Here is a 17,300-nt window from a genome sequence, read left to right on the forward strand (position 1 = left end):
ACTCCCCAATCTTTCAGTTAATAGCCAAGTGTATTAACCATTTGTACCACTCAGGAATTCCAACGTCCTTTAAGGTCCCTTCTACCTCAATAATTTTTCATGTGTAGAATCCTATAATGTGATGGAGATTAATCGATTCTAGATTGAATAGCAAGATTATTCCTGGAGATGGCTCACCCTCACCATGCTGAACTTCCCTCTCCACCACCCTCAACTCCAGCCAGACCTATTTTCCAAATGCTGCGCTCATCAGTCACTGCTGTATGCCTTGTGCTAAATGTTTTACCATCATTATGTCATTAAATCCTCATACTACACTATGAAATCAGTATCACCCTGTTTCACATTTGGGGAAACGGAAGCTTGAAGAAGTTATGTGACTTCACAAGCCTTCCAAGCTGGGATTTGGAGGAGTCAGATTCATATAAATATTCCTCTGAATCCAGAACTTGAACTCTTCATCATGTGTTCTGCTCCCCTTTATACAACACCAAATTGATTTTCTTTTGAAACCTAAATTATAGCCCCAACTTTTTGAGGCAGTATGCCTCTTCTGAGTTGTTTTCCCTCCCTGGATCCTCAGCATGTGACAGGGATAGTTAATTAACTATAATGCATCATAATATTCTGAACAACCTAGTTCAAAATGCAGAGTACACTTTAAAGTATGTTGTCCTGGAGGGTTCTGATCTTAAGAATAAATAAATTCTCAGGTTTGTCAGGCATAAACTCATTTAGTTTATTGCAAGGTAATCACAGCAAGACATGCAAGTAAGACCTCAAGACATTCATTTAGAACTAGAGAAACAGAATTAACAATTACAACGTTAGTTCAATGATCAGAGTCCAAATCTTCAGACTTCAGACTTTTACCTTTAATGAGGAAAGAAGACTTGACCACCTCTTGAAATTGGAGGAAGCCCCCCTCCCTCCCCCCATAGCTAGGATCTGAAGTCAGATGTGGTAGAAAGTATCTCAGCAGGCTCTCAGTCTTCAGAGAGAGCGAGGGTCAGAGAAATCTTTTGCTGCTATCTTCCCCTCAGCAAGTGGCAGAAATCAAGGATTTATATACAATTTCTTCACCTTTATTTCACAAGATAAGCATTAGGTGCTATCGTATTTAACCAAGATTAGTACGTTTTATTGCCAGTTAAGGAAATTTTTGTGTAATATATTTATGTCTTAAGGCCAACTTACAGAGATTTGATTTATTAGAAATTACGGGGGTTATTACATGGCATATTTATGTCCCAAGCCAATTACAGAGACTCGATTAATGTTACATTTCTTTATCACAGCATACACAGATATCTTAAAGAGTTTATTTACTACATACTTTGCATACTTCTCATATCCCTTATCTAGTTGTAAGGTTAGAACAACTTTCTAATGATGTATAGTTATAGTTTCTAATGACTTACAGAGAATGGTTAGAGAGCATCATACAAGTATACATGTTTCTTTCTAAGTTCAGAAATTCTCTATTTCTAACTTCACATTATAAGTGACTTATACATGTGTTTAAGAGCGTTATAAAAATAACAGTGTAAAAGGCATTACAGAAGCATACACAATAGTCACTTACATAGAAGTGATTTGAAAGCATCACAAAAAGCATACATAACTTATGCTTATGAAATAATGAGATATGACTGGATTTTTAAGAATAAATTAAGTTCAGAGAACATAGCCACATAACTATTGTCTGCTTCAGAGAGGTAATTTTGAATAGTTATTATTACATTGCTTTTTTAACTCAAACAAAATTAATATGTTCATTAGAATGTCTGAGACACCAGTTTTATCTCTTTCTTGATGTATTGTTCTTGTGCTAGAAAACAAGATATCAAAAGAACTCAAGAACCAACTTGAAAAGGCTCTTACTGGTCTAAGATGGGATTAAAACATAGGAAGTATTTGAAAATCCATACGAAAGGAGAAGAAGAAGAAAAAAAAAACACTCATTGGTCATCACTGGAATTTGCAGTGTCACCAACCCGTTACTCTAAATACTGACAAAGTAGATAAGTTAATCACTTAGCCCAACTTTCCTGTATGAACTGTATTTCAGCATAAGCAATAGTTGCTTAAGGAAGAGTCTTCTGCAGCTCATTTCCAGTTAATAAATGCAGAAAGAATGATAAAATTAGAAAATCACGATTTTGCAACTCCTAATTGAGTTGAAATCGACTCAACGGCACTGGGTGGGTTGGGTAATGAAATAATGGATCAAGGCAATGATAATCACAAGTTCTAAGACCATTAGGTAAAACGTAATGAGGAACTTTATAAGGAAGAAATCAGGCTGACACCATCTGAAAGTGGAACATCCAAAATTATGTGACTCCTCATAAGATGTAAAAAGAAGTACAGAGCACTTGCTTAAAAAAAAAAAGAATGTGAATCTAATCAAGTCTTTAGTTCTAACTTCTTATTCACAAGAAACATGGAGGTTAGAGACAGTGGCGTCAGTAGAGTTGGGGGCACCCACTGAGGTAACTCATGGTGTCACCCCTCATGGACCTTCTTCTGTACCAGACCATATAGAATCCTTAGTAATGTTTATTGTCAACTTTAATCATAGGATGATATGTGATATAGTTCTAAATTGCTTAAATGTAATATTTCTTAGATTATATGAATGAAAGGTTACTATGAGTCAAAATTGACTTGATGGCAATGGGCTTTGTTTGGTTTAACAACTAATTGTTTTGTAAGATCTTTCTACATTGACTTACAACATTACTAGTAACCGAGCAGAAACCTGTTTTAATTTTTCTCCTTTTCCTTTACTACTTCATTGTTAAAAAGTTATCGATATAGGTTCACAAGTACTAGTTACCACAAATTGTAGCTAAAACACGAGAAAATCTGATAAAATCAGTGACTAGAAAAACACCAGCAGCAATGAAAACAACAGCGCATGTTTGTAGCACATGCAAAGCATCGTTGCAATTGCACAATAAAGACGTCTCTGGCCAGAGCACATCAGAAGGTTCACAAAGTAAATTAGCATAGAGTTTTAGCCCTGTAGGATACATGGAAGCTGGGCTTATGAAAAATGTTTTTGTTGTAACTAAGTGCAGGGATATTTTTATTTAAAAAAATACATTTTTGCTGAAATACTGCACAAAAATTTTATAGACTGCTATTTTGGTGTTACCTGGTACCTTCCAAACACCCCCAGTGACGCCCCTGGCTAGAGAAAAAGTTAACACCAGAAGAAATCAATCAGCCACATCCAGATGTAGCACACTCTGGAGGAAAATTAAGTGGGATTATTCAACAAATACATAGCATTCTTACGAGACAGAAAAACTATTATAGATGAAGAGTTAAGAAATATAAAAGCCAAATGCAATATGTAAATGTTGTTTGAGCTCTGATTCAGACATAAAAAAAATACTCACTCTAAAAAAACAATTTTGGAATAAACAAGGAAATTTGAATATGAACTGGATATTGCGACACGGAAAGGAGCCCTGGTGACACAATGGATAAGTGCTCTGCTGCTAATCAAAAGGTCAGCAATTCAAACCCACCAGCTGCTCCACAGGAGAAAGATGTGGCAGTCTGCTTCTGTAAAGATTTACAGCCTTGGAAACCCTATAGGGCAGTTGTGGTCTGTCCTGTAGGGGTCCCTACAAGTTAGAATGGACTTGATGGCAATGGGTTTGGGTGTCTTTGGTTTGTTATACGATGTTAAGGAATTATCATTAACTTTGTTAGTTTCAATAACGGCATTACGATTTGTTAAAAACAATGTTTCATCTGTTAGAGACACATACTAAACTAGTAATCAAAGTTAGGTAATATATTTGAGACTTGCTTTATCATAAGAAAAAAAAAAACATAAGAAATATGATAGCAAAAACACAACTACTACCGATAATATTAGTAGTAGTAATAATTATGATAGAGATGGGAACTAGATAAGTAAGACTAACAAAATGTTGATAATGTTAAAACAGGATAAGTACATGAGGTTTCATTATATTTTTCTTTCTACTTTTGTATACATTTGAAAATTTCCATGATAAAAATAATTTAAGCCCAAAATAATTTGGAAGCAAGTCTCATGAATGAGGTGTTGATTAAAATGTGTTATTCCATTTTGGTCAAAAACTATGTCTGTCTCTGCAGTAATGAGTGGTTTTCATCCGTATTTCTGAAGGCAATTTTAAGAGAAGGGAACTCCGTATTAATTAACTTTTGGGGTGACCTTGGGCAACTCCATTGATGTGAACCTCGCTTTCCTTATCAGTTAACTAAGGAATTTGAAAGAGATAATCACCCAGGTCTTTTCTAGCACAATTCTAGAGTTGTTTTGCTCAATGTCAGAATGATTGGATAATAGAATACCTTTTTAATGCAATAATAATCATTTGAATATATTATCATTTTTTAAAATTGTTTAGAAAACAGCTTCATTACCTATAGGTCTCTGGATGGTGCAAAGGCTTTGTGTTAAACTACTAACCTGAATGTTGATGATCTGAACCCACCCAGCAGTGCCATGGAAGAAACACCTGGGGATCTGTGACTATATTTAATATTTGTCTACAAAGGTTATACAAAATCAAAAATGTTAAAAAGCAACCAATTCTATGAACATTACTCTGTGTGGAGAAAAAAAAAAATTTTTTTTTTTTCTGAGAGTTCTGTAATTTGCCCTTTTCCTCTCAGAGTAGACCCATGTTTTTGTTATTAGGTGTGGTCGAGTCAGTTTCATCTCAAAGGTGAGCCTATATACAGCAGAATGAAACACTTCCTAGTTCTGCGTCATCCTCACAATCATTGTTATGCTTGAGCCCATTGTTGCAGCCACTGTGCCAATCCATCTCGTTGAGGGTCTTCCTCTTTTTTGCTGGCCCTCTACCACGTATGGTGTTCTTTTCCAGGGACTGATTCCTCCTGATAACATGTCCACAGTATGTGAGACATAGTCTTGCTATCCTTGCTTCTAAGGAGCATTCTGGCTGTACTTCTTCCAGATTTGTTCATTCTTCTGGCAGTGTGCGGTATATTCAATATTCTCGCCAACACCATAATTCAAAGGTATCAAGTCTTCTTTGGTCTTCCTTATTTATTATGATTTACTTTCTAAAAAAAAAAAAAAAAATTTTTTTTTTTTTTACTTCTAACAGTAATCCAGTCCTGATTAGCTACATGGCTCAAGGTCACCATTTAATAACTTAAGTTTCTACAATAAATAGACTGGTTGCCCCATCACTTGACAAAGATTCTTCAAGCCAGTTATCTCGTATTTTATAGATTAAAAAAAAAAAAAAAAAAAAACTTTGAGATTTTCTACATTTCCACCCCAGAGCAAAGTCTCCATCCAGATCTTAGTTCAGTTTAAATATACATTCAAATGGGGAGCTGAAGGTACACCAGAGTGAAACCAAACAGGTCCAAAACGGAGGAGTGGGAGACACATATTTAAGGAGTTAGAACAAAGACCTAAGTTACATCATTTGACTAGGAGGGGATTGATTACATCATGACAATTTGCAGGAGTATGCAGTACAAAAGGGTTGAGGGGTTCCAGGGTAACTACAGGACATTCCTCTTAGAAACGGCTCATTCAAGTGAAACCTTTCTTGTAAGCAGTTGCAGGAGACTCAGGTGAGAGTGGTGCGAGGTCTTTTTCCTGAAACATTGTTTCTGCATTTTTACCATGAAAGAAAGATCTGGTAGAAAAGATCTTGAGATACAGTTTATCCACATTCTTTCAGACTGACTACAGAGAAAGCATCTCCCTAATCACCAATGGTTGCTGACCAGAGAAAGGACTCAAAGGTACATTATTAAAAGCCTCAATTTGACTTTGGTAAATATATCAGGGTCCAGGTTAGTTAAGCCATTTTACTTTGGTCAAAGTGACCTCAGGGCTTCTCCTTTACAATTCAAACAGTTGTTCTGATGATTTGTAGTTGTCCTTGTAGATGAGATATTTTCAGCCAATTGAATTGGCCTTTACCCATCTCATTATCCATATACACAGAGGTGAAGTGAGAAAGCCAGTAGAATAATCTAGTTTGGGGTTTGAGGTTTTTTTTCTTTTGTATTGTTTTCATTCTCAACCCACCATTTTTTTTTTTTTTCCCCCACAATAACCTTATTGTATATTCTTTCAATTCTTTAAAACTTTTGCAACTTGGAGTCAAACAAATCACTCTTTAGGAATAACGTTTTTATACCTTTCTTTTGAGAATTCTCCTTAATTCAATTGCTAAATTGCCACTGACATTATTTGATTCTTAAACTATTTTTTAATAAGAAAAATGGATTTATTCCTATCCAATATTGCTCCTGTTTCCATAAGCTGATTTTAAAACTCAGAGTCACTCTTTTTCAACAAGGGAAGGAATGGAACTTGCAATCAGCAAAATAATTAAGTATTTGTATCTAAGCATGATGATATGATTAACTACAACCTTAATTAGGTTGAAAACTGAAATATTTCAGTAATGGCTAATTACCTTAAAAATAAAATTATAATTATTTGACTCTAATACTCAATATGAGCACTTTTTTTTTTGTTTAATTGCAAAAAAAGGACCAACCCACCTATAATATTACATGTAAAAAGATGTCAAATCTGGAAAAGAGTAGAATTTGATGCTGCAGTTTTGAAGTTTTTAAAAATATCTGTTTTATTGCCCTGCCTTAGAAACAGAATAATCATGTTTTATCTAAGAGTTTTGAGAGAGTTTACACAATCACCTTTTGTTTCATTTTTCTAAGTTCTTCAAGGCAAAATTCTTTAATGAGAGGTCTGATGAATTTTAAACAAAGTATTGCTTTTGGATTCCTTCATGAATTCCACAACAGAATTGTCTTAGTGTAAAATCACCACAAAGTTATAGTAAAGCAAGAAGAAAGATTTTATTTGGCATAAGTTCCAAGAGACAAAAGTGAAAACAGACAAGCATGCTGCCAGAGCCATGTCTGTCCGAATCCAATGAATATTATAGAATGATTGATATATACCAACATTAGAAATGGGTAAAATCATTAAAATCTTCACCTTTTCAGTTTGGCTAAAAACTGCTAAATCACCATGATTCTACATTTTGAACTATCTTTCTTAACAAGCACTGGTACAAGTTTCAGTAATGACAGAAGGGTCTTCACTGGTCCAACAAATCTTACTATTTACTAAATGCTAACAGAAAGATGAGTGGAAAATAGGTGGGTCTTTTGTGCTTTAAGTATTAGTTTATGTGAAAGTTTCCCTAAAAGATGTTTTCCAAGATTGTCCTAGATATTGTTTTTATATCTCAGGGCTCAGTTGATGTGTCTTTGTATGTCCTTGTGAGTCCAGCTCCATCTGGTCACGTTCTATATACTTAAAGCCAGGAAATAATGGCTCCAATTTTAACTCCTAATTCATTCCCTCCTTTTGATCAGAGATTGGAGAGAACATATTGATGATCAAAACCTGAACTTAGTTGGGCTCCTACCTGGCAACCATGGCAGGCTTTTTAAACTCCACTATCTAGTTCTTCACCAGGATCTTAAGAATGGCATTCTCATGAATCTCACTGCAGAAATGATCAGAGCCAATGTACATCTATATTTTAGCCTGAGCCTTTCTTTTGCCTTTTAAGTGCATAAGACAATAGAAGATAAATTTTATTATGCCTAATACTATCAGACTGCAGACTAAGAATATCACTATTCCTTGCAATGGTGATCTAGCCCATGTACTTATTTCTGATGGGAACCAACCAAATAAACCTGGTGTTTGTAAGGGTATTATAGTGTATAACCAAGTAGCTTGCTGTCTAATTCTGTGTATACGTTTTTTTACTTCTCCTGTGTTATTTGTTCAAATGTGACAAGAAGTATTTGCTACAGCACAGACTCCACCTTCTTGGGCTAATAAAAAAAAAAAACTAAGACTATTTTGTTATCTAATGCCACATTGGCTAATGAGGTCAGAAATCACTGTTGTGCTTCCATCCCATTAGCAACTTTGTCTGCTATTTTTCCCATGTGATTGATAAATTTCTTAAAGATTTTTCAAATTCAACTATACCATAAGTAGTAGTTAAAGCTCCTAGAAAGTGACAAACACAACCCTGGATGTTGGGCCAATGGGTTTTCACTCATTTTATAGTATGTATTTTTTTTTTTAACAGTTTAACATTACCTTTCTAATATTTACTAGTATCATTACTGTGGATATCTAAAGGTAATCCTAAAGTTCCCAAAGCACATTGCCCACACATGCACCAGGAGTCTAAACAAGAGCTTGCCCATGTATACTCACTGTCAGTTGGAAAGGAATCATCTAAACTAGTATAGTTGGATCCACCACACAAAACTTGTCTAGAGGAAACAGAAGATATAGAAAAATTTACATGTAACAACCAAGTTTCCATTAGATAATACCTGATTAGCAAGATAATACATGATGGAGCCCCTCCTGTTGGAGGTCTTCGATTAATCTATTTAAAACATATTGTTTTTCCCAAGGGCAAGATGCCCCTTCCTGGCTTTCCTACCAACAGTCATAGGTCACTTTCTCAGAAGCAGGAGTGAAGCTACAATAAAATGGAGTCAGAGCCAGACCTTGTGTTAGTCATTTTAGTTAGGCCAAGTACCTCAGTTTTAGGGTGTCTTCAGATAGTCCCTTCTTCCAATCATGAATCTTCTTACGAATTTTTTATCACTATTATAAGAGTGTCTTCTTCCACTCAGACATTCTGATTCTGTGATTTTAAATTAGGGTAAATGCACAGCAAGGCCACACAGAAGGAACTACTTGGTTTTCCAAAAGGCTGACTGAGGTCAATCACCTCTGGGAACCTTGCTTCTTCAAGATACATAATTTTCTGCACAGTAAGGGTATGACAGTTTGATTACAAACATTAGGCATTTCATACAATAGGCATTTCATACATTGTCTTGAAAACTAATTAAAATAATTACTTATTTACTGTAAACATAGTTCCCAGTCTGATCTTTGGAGTTAGTTTCCCAAAACAGACAGAATTCTTCAAAAAACCAAAATGCCCAGATGAAAATGGTCTTACTAGTTTATCTGGACCATTGTTTGATTCCAAAGTGGCTTCAAGAACCAGTTTTTTCCTCAAAGCTTGAGGTACAAAAGGGACAACCAAGGACAATGGCCTGTGTGGGTTACCCCAACCTCCATGAAAGCCATAAATCTGGATTCCAAGAGAATTACAACTCTCATTATTCATTCCTGTTTGATCGTGGTCCTGCTATAGGATCTTTTAACAAAAATGTTCAATAACAGCAGTTGGGCACTGCATAGATTGAATCAGGTCCCACAAAAACAACTTGGCTTGTCCGTGATTCCCAGTACTGTATGACTGTCCACCATTTTGTCATGTGATTTTCCTATGTGTTGTAAATCCTGCCTCTATGATGTGAATGAGGCAGAATTGGAGGCAGTTACATTAATGAGGCAGGACTCAATCCACAAGATTAAGTTGTGTTTTAAGCCAATCTCTTTTGAAATATAAAAGAGAGAAGTGAGCAGAGAGACCTGGGGACCTCATACCATCAAGAAAGAAGCATCAGGTGCACAGCGTGTCCTTTACTACACCAAATTGTTTGAAATAATCAATGAAACCATGACCCTAAGATCTTTGAATCAAGGAAACAAATCTCATGAGGTGTTTGTTTATACATGAGCAGCATCAGTAATCACTTTTGATGTGCCTCAGCAACAACTACAACCTGCAAAACCTCATATTTTGTATTAATGTAGGAACAGCAACATTTATCTATTAAGCACAACCTGTTCCCTTGGAGACTTACAGGAAATCTAATGTCATTTCATTTTGTAAAGTCATAGCTCAAACTTTAGACACTTTGCTGGTTAGGACATTTATAACTTTGCTAGTTTACCGTTAGGTACTTCTAATTTGAAGGTTACAGTATCTAAACCCATTAGTTAGATAATTTAGGAGAAAGGAGGAAAATGGTTTCTTATATGCAGAAAATAGGACCTTAAAACATCAGCAATATTCCCACATAAAATCCTTTAGTTTACCCAGTCCTATGAAGTTAATTTCTGTTTTACATGATTCTGCATTAGCTGCATTCAGTGAACCCATTAGCTTCCACATAAGAGTTCTGGAAATCTTGATTCAGTCTAGTCACAGTCCTTTTCACAAGTCCAATATAGTCCATCTTTTTATTGAAGTGTTTTGGTCAAAAGTTTTCAGCAAATCAAAGTAAAAAGTTATCTGCAGATGAGAGAACTTAGTATGGCCATGATTAATTTATAAAAATAGTACACTTAAAAGTAAAAGACCTGGTAGACATTAATTACAAAAGTAAATGCAAAGCCAAATAAAGCCAGTTTTAAAAACTTTAGACAAAAAGATCTCTAAACATAATGATTAACCCTATTTTCAAAGAGCTTCAGATATAATACATAATAATCTTGAGACATAATACTATATAGTCAGGATATGCCAAAAATATACGAAGATTATTAAGTCTCTAAATACGTGAATAGTATTAAAAAAAAAAAAAAAACTTTATGAGTAAACGATGTGAATTCCCCAAAGCCACTGGCTTTGATGATGCTAGATTCAAAAAAATAAATTAAGTTGCAACCAAGTTAGCAATTAAAAACGAAATAAAGTTACGACATAATATTATGCATTTGTTGTCTACTATTAGGCAAAAACATAAGAAGAAACACTAACGTATAAATTTTATCCCAAAGAGAACCTGGCACTTCTTTTGATTTTGACAACACGTTCCACGTAATTTGTAACATATGAAATAAATCTTTTTAGCACTTTTCCTTTATAAATTTTTTTTTATGACTCTCCATGGGTTTCAAAGTTGTCAGGAATTCATTTTAGGTCATTGAGAAACAATACTTAGATTGTTTAACCAAAGACCTTAAAAGTAAAAACCTTAGCTTTTTTCTTTAAAAAAAAGACATGTGGCTTGGTTTTCAACTCGGAAATCTTATTCTAATGAGAGGCTGAACCTTTGCTTTTGAGGCCAATTACACAAAGAGTAAATTAACCCTTCAACCAAGTAATCAAAATAATTTTTTTATCTTACCAGCAAGAAACCCAATTCTTTGTTTTATATGATATTTGACATTAAAAAAAAAAAAAAAAAAAAACCCATTGCCGTAGAGTCGATCCTGACTCATAGCAACCCTATAAACAAAAAAAACCAAACCCGTTGCCATCAAGTCTATTCCAACTCATAGCACCCCTATAGGACAGAGTAGAACTGCCCCCACAGGGTTTCCAAGGAGCGTCTGGTGGATTCGAACTGCCAACCTTTTGGTTAGCAGCTGTAGCTCTTAACCACTATGTCACCAGGGTTTCCCTATACAGCTTGTAAAAAGCTCATAAATTAAGCTATTAAACTTTAGCTATATACAGATAAAACTTTTGACAATATCAAATAAATTTATTTTTAATAAACCTCTTAAATGTTGTCTTTGTTGTATATCTCTTACAGTACATCTCTTTAAATGGTAAAAATGAACATTCTCATTAGCAGAACCAAATATATATATACACATATATGGAGCCCTGGTGGCACAGTGGTTAAGAGCTTGGCTGCTAACCAAAAAGTAAGCAGTTTGAATCCACCCGTAGCTCCTTGGAAACCTTATGTGGCAGTTCTACTCTGTCCTATAGGGTAGCTATGAGTTGAAATCAACTTGATGGCAATGAGTTTTGGTTTTTTGGTTTTATGCACACACACACACACACACACACACATATATTCTTTCTCTGTGACATAAAAAGCAAAAGTATATAAACTTAAATTATGATGAATATCTGAGTATCTATTAACTCAATTTAATACAGTAAGTTACCTAAAAGGTCTTTAAGCCTGTATACCATAAAATATAATTTCTGTTGAAATAATTTTTTAAATATTCTCTAAGTTTTCATTCATCTTTTACTATTTCCCATATTTTCGCCAGTCTAATTATAGCCCTTAAAGATTTTATCAACTGGCTTTGGAAATCATAAAGTCTGCTCAACCAATCAATTAATTGATATGGATATAACCGTTCCTAGGCAATTTCAGGTGTGTCTCATTGTGATTTGTATCTTTTGGCTTCTTAGAATTCCTCTACAATAGAAAGAACTTGTTTACAGTTCTTTTATGATGGGGATCCACACAATTTCTGATAACTATAGTAATGGCACTTTTTTTTTTTTATATTAAAGCAGCATTTTTCTTATTTTCTTTTATCTAAAAAGGTCTTCACCTAGTTGGAAGGGATCTCTTAAAATCTCCCCTAGAGCTATATGACCTCAGAGGCTGGGGGCCAGGAAGGCCTGATCCTGCCCAGCCCTCCCTCTCTTTTGGCTCATGATGGGAGACCGGATTAGGTCATTCCAATTCATTTACATATGTTTAAGTTGGCCTAGGCATTTTGAAAGGCAAAAGAAAACTAATTTCTTTCCCTTTTATCACTCTCTTGGTAAGCAGTTTTGTTTTCTCTTTATCACAATGTTTTATCTACCCAGTAAATACCAAAGCTCTTCAGCAATTTTGTAAATGAACCCATAAATTCTTGTCCAGTCTTTTTTTTCTTCCTTCTAGGTTTGTCCTAAGCCTCCTTTTTCCCGTTCTGGAACTACCAGTTTTAAGATAAAATTACCCTTTTTCCTTAAATAAAAAATATTTCATATAATATCTAGCCTAAAAAAAAAATTTTTTTTTAAGTTACCTAGAAAGTTTTTGTTTTAAGATTGACGTAGTACCCAAACCCCATTGCCATTGAGTTGATTCCAACTCATAGCAACCCTATAGGACAGAGCAGAACTGCCCCATAGAGTTTCCAAGGAGAGCCTGTTGGATTCAAACCCTGACCTTTTGGTTAGCAGCTGTAGCGCTTAACCACTACACCACCAGGGTTTCCTGACATAGTACAGAACATAAAAATCTTAGTGCACTTTTCAAATAAATCAATTTATATTAAAGTTTTTCAAAGTAGCTATCAAAAGCCTAAATCATAAGACAGACACAAGACTCAGTTTTTCTTGGACAAGGAAAGAACTGAGGTTTTAAAATAGCCCTAGAAAAAATAGCAATGGTCAGCCACAGCCTCCAACCTGGTACAAGACAGAAACTCAGACACAACACTCTAGACCAGAAGCAAGCTCTCAGTACAAAACAAGACAGAAATACCACATAAACTCATCTGTCTGTAAGGCCAGCTCAAAGAACAGGCTTATAACAATACCGCACAAAACAAGGATATGGAGAACCTGGTTTCCTAAAGTGCATATAGCAATTCTTGGAAAGATTGACTCACTTCAATGGAAAAAAAAAAAAAAAAACAGGTTCTAGATAAAACTTATTAATGTGCCAGAGCCTCAGATGGAGGAATATTATACCTTTTGACAAAACCTGCACATCAAACAAGTTCCCCAAACAGGAAAGCAAAGACAACACGAATGGGAGATTATTTTCTCAAAGTGGAAGAAAAGAAAACAAAAAAACAACAGCAGAATGGAACTCATTTTCCCAAAGTATTCACTGAAATTCCAAATTACTTCTAGCACATTCAGCTTGTAGTGTTTTTAAATACGAACCCCAAACCAGTGTTCCACTAGAGGGAGAGGAATCCAGGTTCGTTTATCAAAGATGTTAAGCTCTAAGGTTTAAGTTTTTGATTTATTTCTTTTTCAACTTAATTCATTCTGCTGGCTAGAGACCTATTCTCTTATTTTAGACCTTAAGTATGATAGTTCCTCCAAATGAAAAGTACTTTAAAGTAGCTAATGCTGGTTTTAATTTAAATATTGTAATTCTTTATTGAGGAACTGTATCATGAAACAGGTCAGGAGCTTCCACCTCTCGTGGGGCCCTGGTGGCACAGTGGTTAAGAGCTACAGCTACTAAGCAAAAGGTCAGCAATTTGAATTCACCAGCCACTCCTTGGAAACCTATAGGGCAGTTCTACTCTGTCCCATAGGGTTGCTATGAGTTGGAGTCGACTCAGTGGCAACAGGTTTGGTATTTTCTTGGAAGGTTCCACCAAAAACATGCACTTATAAAATTTTAGAATTGGAAAGCAAAGCATTACTTTTGGTTTCTCAGAGGCAAGATAAAATCAGCTCAAAAGACTCTGAGGTCCTTTGTAACAACTTTCATGAAGCCATATTATGCATCAAAATCCAAGTCAACATAAAAAGACAAACAGAAGCAAAAGTGAAAATACAGGGTCAATTTAAAAAAATGAGTTGCTAAAACGCATTTCAGCAGGAGTGTAAGAATACTTCCCATTGAATTTATTTTAGATCGGTTTGCTTCAAATTTACACCTTAAAAAGACTAATCTGGCCAATTCAAAAGCCCTCCATTTAGGTCATTGTAACGAATCCTTTTCTTTTGTTAAATCATGCCATTTTTCTAAATACTAAGCCCAATTAGGCCCAATATTCTTTACCACATAGTCAGTGGGTGTGCCAGATGGTGGTCAGTCAATTTTAATTTTCTCTTGGTTATTTCCCATTTACATTTTGAAAAGGGAAAAGAAAGAAGTTTCAAAACAGAGCACTGCCTTCTAGATTTTCTCTGAGTCACAGAAAGAAACCTAACAAGGAGTACAATGGGGTTTGAACAGTGTTTTGCTTGGACCAGTGTGTGCAAGAGTTTGCTTCCAGGTGGCAGGCAGTCTAGTGCTCTAGTCTGTCTTACAACCATCTTATCCTGGCACCCAACCCAGTGGATACTTTAACACTTGTGATGAATGCCAGCAACTACCCTAGTGACTTTTACTGGTTGATACATGCCCGAATTTTGTGGCTTATAGTGACCCAGAGCTCTTTGAAAATAGAATCACCTCTTTCATGTTTCAAATGCCTGAATCCAGGCACCAAACTGCAGTTCATCAAAAGAGACACTAAATGTCACTCTTAACCAGATGACCAAGCAAAAAACCTAAGAAAGATTCTCCTTAATCAAACAACTTGTTTTCAAACAATATGCCGAACAAAACTTAAAATGTGAGAAAGAGAACAAAAAAGAATAAGCAAAGGCTCGTTTTCCAAGAGCACTTACCCTGTTGGTGTCTAAGGGATATGGAGTGCAAATGCATGGCGTCCAGCAGATAGGACCTCTCTCTTCATCTTCTACTCCACAGTCCAGGTCTCCTCGAGGTTAACTGGATTCATGGCTTCAGAAAAATCCTGCCATGACTGTGCCATTAAATTGTCCTAGGGTATAATCACCACAAAGTTACAGTAAAGCAAGAGTGATTTTATTCAGCATATGTTCCAAAAGGCAAAAGTGGAAAATGAACAAGCATGCTCCCAGAGCTGTGTCTGCCCAAATCCAAGAAATGTTACTGAATCATTAATACATGTTGTCATTACAAGTGTGTAAAATCATTAAAACTTTCACCTTTTCACAGATTGGCTAAAAACTGCTAAATCACCATGATTCTACATTTTGATTTGTCTTTCTTAATAAGCATTGGTACAAGTTTCAGTAATGACAGTCAGGAGGGTCTTCATTAGTCCAACAAATCTTACTGTTTACTAAATGCCAAGAGAAAAAGATAAGAGTGGAAAACAGGTGGGTCTTTTGTGCTCTAAGTATTTGTTTATGTGAAATTTCCCTTAAGGATATTTTCCGAGATTGTCCTAGATATTGTTTTTATACCTCAGGGCTCAGTTGATATGTTCTTGTGAGTCCTTGTGAGTCCAGCTTCAACTGGGTCACATTCTTTATTCTCAAGGGCAGGGAATAATGGCTCCAATTTTAACTTCTAAATCAGGCTATAAAATTTCTTCTAGATTATTCTGGATTGGAATATTTGAATTTACCTTGAAATAAATTTCCAAATGCACATTATCATTGTTTGTAAAAGCCTTATGGGACACAATTTGAAACTTTTTATACTTTAATTGTTAAGCCAGGAAAATATATATTTCAGCCTCTTGCAGGCCACCACCACGCATCCCTTCAGGCAGCACCATAGTGTCACAGTCCATGAGAAGGATGCCTGGGGGCTATGCTGCACAGCTGTGTGCAGTGGCCCTCACCTCTGGCAATTCCATGCTTAATTTCACAAAATTGCTCTACTCAGAGTAACTACCCAACAGATATTTGTTGATTAACACATTTGTTGTTGAGAAGACTCAGATCCCAGAATTTCTTATAGGTAAAGTGCCTTATAAAACAGTTTTTATTGTATTAAACTCTTCTAACCTGGGTTGCATCTACACAGTAAAAAGTGAATAAATATTTGGTGATCCTTACATTCCTTTATGAAGGAGGACTAACAAGACCATTCAAATCCACAGCATGATAGTGGACATCGAACAAGTAAATTTGAAGAATACCAAAATTCTGTTTTGCTCTTGGAGAAAGATCAACACAATCAAAAAAAAAAAAAAAAAAACCCTTCTTAAGGTCCCTAAGTGGTGCAAGTGGTTTGCACTCAACTACTGTGATGGTTAAGATTGTGTCAACTTGGCTGGACCGTGATTCTCAGTGTTTATATGTAATCACAACAATGATGGGATCTGCTGTGAGTAGCCAATCAGCTGAAAGGGAGTTTTCTTGGGGATGTGGTCTGCATCTGAATATAAGCAGATGTTCTGTTTTTTGGCTCACTCTGGATCCTGCAGCTGCCTCCTGTTTGTCTGACCTCTGGTTCTTGGGACTTGAGCGATTAGCTTATCTGCTGATCTTGGGATTCATCGATCTTCACAGCCTATCAGTGAAGCCCTGCTGTTCAACCTACCAATCTTGGGTTCCCCAGTCCCTGTGGCTATGTGAATCAGGAGAAGCCTCTATCCTAATCCACAGACTTGGGACATTCCAGCCTCTACAATTGTGTGAGCCATTTCTTTGATATAAATCCCTCTCTATATATATTTATACACTTTACTGGTTTTGCCTTTCTAGAGAACCCAGCCTAAGATAACTACTAACTTAAAGGTTGGTGGTTTTAACTCACCCTTGACACCATGGAAGAAAGTCCTGAGAATTTGCTTCTATAAAGATTACAGCCAAGAAAACCCTATGGAACCATTCTACTCTATAACACATGGGTTGCCATGAGTCAGAATCGACTGGATGGCAACTGGTTTAATTTTTTTGTTTTTATCTATGAGTACCTTGCTCTTAACAAAATGCTGTTACAGACATCCTACCCTTTCATTCCCTACTCAACAACCATATGTTATCATTAATATTATTTTATTATCATATAATTGGAAAAAACTAAGGTTTGAAGAAACTAAACAGCTTGATCACAGTCACAGCAAGTAGTAGCACCAAAACTGGAATCCATGTCTTCTA

General features: G+C 35.7%; 1 long non-coding RNA gene across 3 annotated transcripts in view; it reads right to left on the reverse strand.

Annotated features, from left to right (window-relative positions):
- Positions 1 to 348: 348 nt before the first annotated feature.
- The window catches only part of LOC135229617 (uncharacterized), an 80,442-nt gene continuing 63,490 nt past the window's right edge, over positions 349 to 17,300 (reverse strand). Inside the window, exons 2-5 of one of the 3 annotated variants that reach the window (XR_010320296.1) lie at positions 15,051 to 15,205; positions 8,616 to 8,723; positions 8,282 to 8,340; positions 349 to 5,103 (exon numbers count right to left, since the gene is read on the reverse strand). This is a non-coding gene — a long non-coding RNA (uncharacterized LOC135229617). The remainder of the gene's footprint in view (positions 5,104 to 8,281; positions 8,341 to 8,615; positions 8,724 to 15,050; positions 15,206 to 17,300) is intronic. The other 2 variants (XR_010320294.1, XR_010320303.1) reach the window with 2 other exon arrangements.

The sequence above is a fragment of the Loxodonta africana genome, chromosome 2 (genome assembly GCF_030014295.1).
Source record: "Loxodonta africana isolate mLoxAfr1 chromosome 2, mLoxAfr1.hap2, whole genome shotgun sequence".
In the NCBI taxonomy this organism is placed as follows: domain Eukaryota; kingdom Metazoa; phylum Chordata; class Mammalia; order Proboscidea; family Elephantidae; genus Loxodonta; species Loxodonta africana.